This window comes from Triticum aestivum, chromosome 4B (assembly GCF_018294505.1).
Source record: "Triticum aestivum cultivar Chinese Spring chromosome 4B, IWGSC CS RefSeq v2.1, whole genome shotgun sequence".
Taxonomy (NCBI): Eukaryota; Viridiplantae; Streptophyta; class Magnoliopsida; order Poales; family Poaceae; genus Triticum; species Triticum aestivum.
Window position 1 is genome coordinate 92374531 of NC_057804.1, and position 7776 is coordinate 92382306.

A 7776-nucleotide genomic window follows, 5' to 3' on the forward strand; every position below is an offset into this window, starting at 1 on the left:
ACGAAGGGCGTCGGATAGCCGAGTTCGAGCGGCGGCACCGGTGTGCCGCCGGCGAAGTCGAAAGGCAACGTGCCACCGAGACCGAAGGGCGCAGTACTCGGTGTACTGCCACCAAGGTCGAAGGGCTGCATGCCGCCAAGGCCACCCCATGACGTCCAGGCAAGCTCCACCCGAGTCGCCAAGACGAAGGCCAGCCGGGGATCAAAGTTAAGGTGAAGATGGAGCTGCTAGAGACGAGTCCACCCGAAGCAGAAGTAATCCAAGATGATGCCTCCAAGGAGGAAACGGCGTAAAGACGTCGACACCATCCAACTCAGGGAACCCCGGGTCAGGATCTAAGAGCATGGGGGTATGGGGACAATACCAAAAATCGACGTCTTCAAGAAGGAAAATGGCACCCGCACGCGTCATCGTCGCTGAAGATTTTCACTTGGCAGTGCCTGCATCTCCTCGCACCCGGAGCACGTCAGCCGCCCACCACCGTAGCCCATCAGCCGCGAGCTGAGATACGGGGTGCCGAAGAAGCAGCAGCACGCCGGGACGCCCTGGACGAGGCCCACCTGAACCCGCGGGAACAGGCCAGAGACCGGCGACGGCCTCGCGAAGGCAGCCAACCGGGACCCCACACCAATAGGCGTCGTCGACAAGCACTGATGCGGAAGTTTGGCTCTAAGGGAGAGAAGCTACCCACGACAAGGCCGCGCAGCAACCACCGCCGGGAGAGCCGCCGGCACCCCGGACCAGGGGCAGGCCCGCGTGGCCTGGCCAGATCCGGCCCGCGCGTCACGACCCAGCAACCTCCATGCACCACCGAACAGATCTAGGCCGCGCTGCCGAGAGGAGCGACCGCCGGAGAAGGGCACGACTACGCCGCAGTACGCAAAGGAGGCCAGCAGCGGGACGGAGCAGCCGGAGGGCGGGGCTTCAGGCATAAACAGATCTGGAGGTGGAAGGGGAGGGGAGCTCGCATGCCAGAGGGCAGGACCCCGCCGCCGTCGTCCGTCGCGCAGGGCTTAGCCCGGCGACCTCATCCGACGACGGCGAGAGCAAGGAGCGGCGGGGGCAGGTGGCTAGGAGGTGGCGGCGGGGGGCCTCCGGAGCCGCTAACCGCGCGATGGGTCAATTACGGAAACAGCTGGCCCCGATCCCTTTTATATGGACGCCCAGGATAAGCGGGTCGGGGGGCAAATGCTCTGAAGAATATTTTCGTTCCAGATCCTCTCTATCCCGCGGACGCCCCGAGCACTCCGCCATCGTCCCGAACCCCGCCACCCGATTGGATCTCGGCTGCCCTGTAAGAGCTCAAGGCGCCGCCCAGCTGCACGCCTTGTCGGACACGGACGAAGAGTCCCCGTGCGCGGAGAGTCCAGGTAGAAGTCTTGCTCGGGCACACGACTTTGCTGGACACAGACTCCACATAAAAGGTCTGAGAGACCTCCACGGAAGCACCCAATCCTCGTTTTAGGGCATGTTCTGATGTCCTCCACTTCTCTAAAACTTCTCTGATTCAGCTTCTAAACTTGGCTTCTCACTTCACATGGCGCTTCGAATTCGTTCGGCAGGAAAAGAGCTTCTCGAGCGCTCACAAGTCGCTACAGCAGGGTTTCAGCCCAGCTAGTGGGCCTGCAGGCCTGCTCGTCCCAGCTCAGGCTGGCTGGGAACAGCCCATTGCGGGGCAAAGTGCAGCCCACATGCGTAGATAGAGATAGAGAAAGGATGGCTGGACTGATTTCTATCCTTTTTTAGAGGAGCTATTTCCTGCGATTTTGTGGCTGTACAGAGAGCTATTCAGAGAGATTTTTTTAGTACTGTAGTGTTCAAAATATAGCACAAATATATTTCTATCCTTATTCTTTTTTAGAGGAGCAATTTCCTGAGATTTTGTGGCTGTACAAAGAGCGTATTTTTAGAACTGTAGTGTTCAAAGTACAGCACAAAAGTATTTTTCAGAAGATCACAATGCTCTAAGGATTCCGTGTTTTTCGCCCCACCTGTGCTCAAGTAGACACTCAAAGAGGATAAGCACGTGTATGTGGATGTGAAGTATTTGCACCCCACCTCAAATGCTCCTGGTGAACAGTAAAATAAGAAAAAAAGTAAAAAAGAATAAAAATATTTCCGATTCTTTTTGTGGTAACCTTTAACAAATGTTCTATGTGCTTGCAAAAATCTATCATGAATGAACATTCCTGCAAGTCATGGTAAAAAAAAATGATACTCCAAAATGTTTATTGAATACTCCTTCCGTTCCTATATATAAGTCTTTTTCAAGATTTCAATAAAGATTTCAAGATTTTTTTAGTACTGTAGTGTTCAAAATATTTTATAGTGTAGATTCACTCATTTTGCTCCATATGTAGTTCATAATAGAATCTCTAGAAAGACTTATAATTAGGAACAGAGGGAGTAGCATTTTGGAGCATTTATTTTGTTTTCCTTTGCAATGACCTCCACGAATGTCATTTCGTGATGAAAATTTTCAAGCATACAAAACTTTTTTCAAAGGACACCACAAACAAAATCAGTTTTTTTTTCTATTTTACTGTTCACGCAAGCTCATTTGAGCTCGGGAGCAGAAGAACACTTTTGCGTGTGTGTGCACTATGCCGCCTGGAGATACGCTCCTCATAGTTGCAACCTGATTGTATGAGGTAAAAGCACCCCAGATACCCTAACTTGCATGGAATGTGATGATTTAGTTTCAAACTTGTAAAATGTAACTACAACATACCCAAACTTGCACTATGTGATGATTTAGTCCTCTGCCTATCACAGTGCAACAAGTGGCAGCCAGCTGGCCGGACAGGTTGTCACCTGCACTTTTACAAAAAAGCACCCTGCGTCTTGTCTAATTAAACCCTGCTACAAATCTGTCTGAAATCACGCCGTCACCAACTTCCGCCCGCTCGGACACTGACCCCGCCGCCGCCGCCGAGCTCTGCTTCCTCGTCGCGCGCTCCAAGGCCGAGGTTGTCGACATGCTGCGCAAGCACACCTACTTCGCCGAGCTCGGCCAGAGCAAGGGCGCCTTCGCCGCGTCGGCCACGCTCTCCGCGGTCCGTGCCCACCGCCTCGCGCGCTGGGCACGGTTTGCCCCCTCCCTCGCCGCCGCGCGCGAGCACCTCTTCGACAAGACGGTCACGCCCAGCGACGTGAGCAAGCTGAACAGGGTGGTGATACCGAAGTAGCACGCCCAGAAGCACTTCCCGCTCTAGCTTCTGGTCGCGGGCGGCGAGAGCAAAGGCTTGCTCCTGAATTTCGAGGACGGCGCCGGCTAGGTGTGGCGGTTCCTCTACTCTTACTGGAACAAGAGCCAGAGCTACGTCCTCACCAAGGGCTGGAGCCGCTTCGTGAAGGAGAAGGGCCTTGGCGTGGGCGACGTCGTCGGGTTCTACCGCTCCGGCACCGGCAGCACTGGTGAAGGCACCAAGTGTTAGAAAATAAACCGTGACGCGTGCGAGTCCGTGGTCACCAGCGTGTGTGCGTGTGTATGTCTAGGTCTACACCGGACGCCGGTGCATGGCTGCGTGGATGCTCGAGTTCGAGCCGCAGTTCATTGGCGTCGTGCGCGCGTAGAGCTAGCTAGTTAGTTGGATACGTCGTGCGCGCGGCCGTATCAAGCTAGTTAGTTAATGTGTAGCGTGCATGCAATAGTCAGTTAGTGCATGCATGTAGATATCCGTTGGTTGCCAGCCGAGACGTACGCGTACGAGCGCGCATCCTGGGCGCTGGCGAGTGCGGATCGCGCGCAGCGGCCAGAGTGGGGGCGCGGCGTCGGCGGGTGAGCACTCGAGTATAAACTCCCCCCGGCCTGTGTATTGTAACGTGGTCTGTGCCAAACAGTTTGTGCTGAAGAAAATAGTAGGCCGTGCGAGCGGCCGAGGCGCCATTTGTGCGGCATGGCGTTTTCGCCGGAAACACGTTGTGCCCATCGTGTGTCTCCTTGTTCTTACTCCCACCTCCATATGTCCGTGTGTGTGAGACAGAGGTTCGCCCGGCGTTTGTGTCGCCGGAGACTACTCGGCGTTCGTCGCCGGACCGGGTTTGTCCCAACACCAAGCTCTTCATTGAGTGCAAGCTCCGACGGAACACCAACAGCGCCTCGCTCGTGAACCCCGTCGATCAGCAGGCGCCCGTGGAAAAGGCCGTGAGACTCTTCGGCATCGACCTTCTGACGGTGCCCGTGTCCTTGGCGGCGGCAGAGCAGGGGATGCCGAGGTGCAAGAGGGCCAGAGACTTGGTGAAGTCGCCGCCTCCGAAAGAGGCGTTCAAGAAGCAATGCATAGAGTTGACGCTAGCGTAGAGTTGGTACTATTAGCTCGATCCATCTCTTCTCTCCAGCTAGGCAGCGTTCTTTCTCGCATAATTCAGGTGGTAGATCTAGCTTAATTAGTCCCTTGTTGGTATCTATCAACTTTGTTTGTTTATTTGCCAGGTTGTTCATTCTCTGATGTAAATCTTGTCCTCCCAAAAGTGTATACTAATTAAGGAAGCCCTAGAAGGCAGCTTAGATCGTTCAACCGACGAAGAAGAGAGATAATAACATTTTGAATGTAGCATATCTCATCAGTTTCCTTATCAAAAATTGAAGCATATCCCATTTGGTACTAGAAGTATCTACGTATTTAGCATCCATGCTGACCTAGCTTTATTTTTGTGCCGTTTTATACACTAGTATTTATATGCACACTCTGAGACGTAATGTGATTGTTGTGTAGCTAAACACATTGGAAGGAGAAAAAGAAGCGGTGCAGTGCAGAGACAATGTTATGGCAGGCAGGGATGGAGCGCGCCCATGGCCGCATGCATGCATTCACATGCTAGAGACATCTGCTGCTGCAGATGATATTATAAACTTATCAGCAACAGAAGAGCTGCATGTAACGGGGGTTAATTAGACAAGACGCAGGGTGTTTTTTTGTAAAAGTGCAGGTGACGACCTGTCCGGCCAGCTGTCTGCCACTTGTTGCGCTGTGATAGGCCGGGGACTAAATCATCTCATCTAATGCAAGTTGGGGTATGGTGAAGTTGCATTTTGCAAGTTTGGGACTAAACCATCACATTCCATATAAATTAGGGTACCTGGGATGCTTTTACCTCCGATTGTATCATAGTATCTCCAAAAATAGATACCGAACCATCGGCTCTCATTTATACCCTATAAACGACAAGCGAGCTTGTACAAAAGATCGCTATGCAAAAAGCATGCACCCGTATAGCTCTGTAGATACGAGTTCAACATTTGTTGATCAATAAAGATAAATAGGGAGGACGCAGGGCTATTATCGAAAAAGGCTTTCGCCCCGCTTTATAAATAAAGCAAACCGCCACAAGACAAACAACCACAACAGGTCCACACACACACACACCACCCAAGTACCACAACAAAGTATTAAGGTTCTGCTGAGAGCACAACTCAACAAGCCCAGAAGAAAGAGAAAAAACAAAGCCTGCCCAGTGCAGCGATCTAGTCAGGCTCCGGCGGAGGCGGCGGCGACAGGCGGACGGCCATCGAGCGGAGATCGGCGATGAAGGCAGAGATGGCGTCCCGATCCAGGGGGCGGCTAAGCGGCCGCCAAAACTGCAAGAAACCCGAGAATTTGTAGAGAGTATCAGTAGCGCGACGAAGAGGAGTACGCTGGATCACTAGCTTATTACGAACGGTCCAAAGCGTCCAGGTAAGGACCCCAACCTCGAGCCACCTAATATGGCGAGAGGACGAAGGGGACAATTGGAGTTCAGCAAATAAGTCCGGGAAATTGGTGTGGCACCAACTCCCACCGACAATCTCGCGAAAGCAGCTCCAGAGGAACCGGGCGGAGACGCAGGTGAAGAAGATGTGGTTGGAGTCCTCGGGAACAGCACAGAGGGGGCAGATACCAGTGTCCGGGCCACGGATCCACTGCCACATGAAGATGCGAATCTTCAGGGGGACGCGGACGGACCACACCATCGATAGGGGGAGGGGAGCGGAGGAGGGGGCAATGGCCAAGTATAGCGATTTGGTAGAGAACTGGCCCGACGGATCCAGGTGCCAGCGCACAAGATCCTGATCCCCATCCACCACCGGCTCATGCAGAGCAACGCAGTCAAGCAACTCACGCCAGGCGGCGGATTCCGCCGGCCCAAATGGCCGACGGAAAGCGAGGCGCCCTAAGTCAAGAAGGGCCCTATCAACAGAGATCATGGGGACGACAGCGATAGAGAAGAGGGTGGGGAAGCGGGCCGCAAAGGGAGAGTCGCCGGCCCAGCGATCAAACCAGAAGAGCGTCGAGAGGCCGGACCCCACCGAGATAGAGGTACCAATGCGGAGCACCGGAAGAAGCTGGACGAGGGACTGCCAGAACTGAGAACCTCTCGATTTCTGGCAGAAGGCAAGGGGTTGACCACGCAGGTACTTGTTCCGGATAATGTCCAGCCAGAGGCCACCATGACCCTGCGTGATACGCCACAGCCACCGGGATTGAAGGGCAATATTCATCTGTTTAGAGCACATGATGCCCAATCCACCCTGCTCCCTGGGCTTGCAGATGTCAGGCCAGCTGACCATGTGATACTTCTGCTTGCCATGCTCGCCAGCCCAGAAGAATCGGGACTGGATTTTGGCGATCTCCTTATGGAGAGATTCATGGAGGCTGTAGAAACTCATAAGAAACAAGAGGAGGCTGGAGAGGGAGGAGTTGATAAGGATAGTCTGGGCCGCCTTGGAAAGCCATCTCCCCTGCCAGGGCTCGCATCTGGTCTGGAGCTTGGTCACGGAGGGGCGTAGGTCCGCGACAGAGAGGCGCGAGTCACTAATGGGCGTCCCAAGGTAGGTAGTGGGGAAAGAGCCCAGTCGGCAATTAAGTCTGTTGGCAATGGCCATAGACTCAGCGGGGGAATATGAAGGAAATATGCCCTAGAGGCAATAATAAAGTTATTATTTATTTCCTTATATCATGATAAATGTTTATTATTCATGCTAGAATTGTATTAACCGGAAACATAATACATGTGTGAATACATAGACAAACATAGTGTCACTAGTATGCCTCTACTTGACTGGCTCGTTTATCAAAGATGGTTATGTTTCCTAACCATGGACAAAAGAGTTGTCATTTGATTAACGGGATCACATCATTAGGAGAATGATGTGATTGCCTTGACCCATTCCGTTAGCTTAGCACTTGATCGTTTAGTATGTTGCTATTGCTTTCTTCATAACTTATACATGTTCCTGTAACTATGAGATTATGCAACTCCCGTTTACCGGAGGAACACTTTGGATGCTACCAAACGTCACAACGTAACTGGGTGATTATAAAGGAGTACTACAGGTGTCTCCGAAGGTACATGTTGGGTTGGCGTATTTCGAGATTAGGTTTTGTCACTCCGATTGTCGGAGAGGTATCTCTGGGCCCTCTCGGTAATGCACATCACTATAAGCCTTGCAAGCAATGTAGCTAATGAGTTAGTTACAAGATGATGTATTACGTAACGAGTAAAGAGACTTGCCGGTAACGAGATTGAACTAGGTATTGGATACCGACGATCGAATCTCCGGCAAGTAACATACCGATGACAAAGGGAACAACGTATGTTGTTATGCGGTTTGACCGATAAAGATCTTCGTAGAATATGTAGGAGCCAATATGGGCATCCAGGTTCCGCTATTGGTTATTGACCGAGAATAGTTCTAGGTCATGTCTACATAGTTCTCGAACCCGTAGGGTCCGCACGCTTAACGTTACGATGACAGTTATATTATGAGTTTATGAGTTTTGATGTACCGAAGGA

General features: G+C 52.2%; 1 pseudogene; it reads left to right on the forward strand.

Moving 5' to 3' along the window:
• The first annotated feature begins 2881 nt into the window (after nt 1-2881).
• On the forward strand, nt 2882-4303 carry LOC123089994 (AP2/ERF and B3 domain-containing protein Os01g0693400-like; annotated as a pseudogene).
• Nucleotides 4304-7776: the final 3473 nt, after the last annotated feature.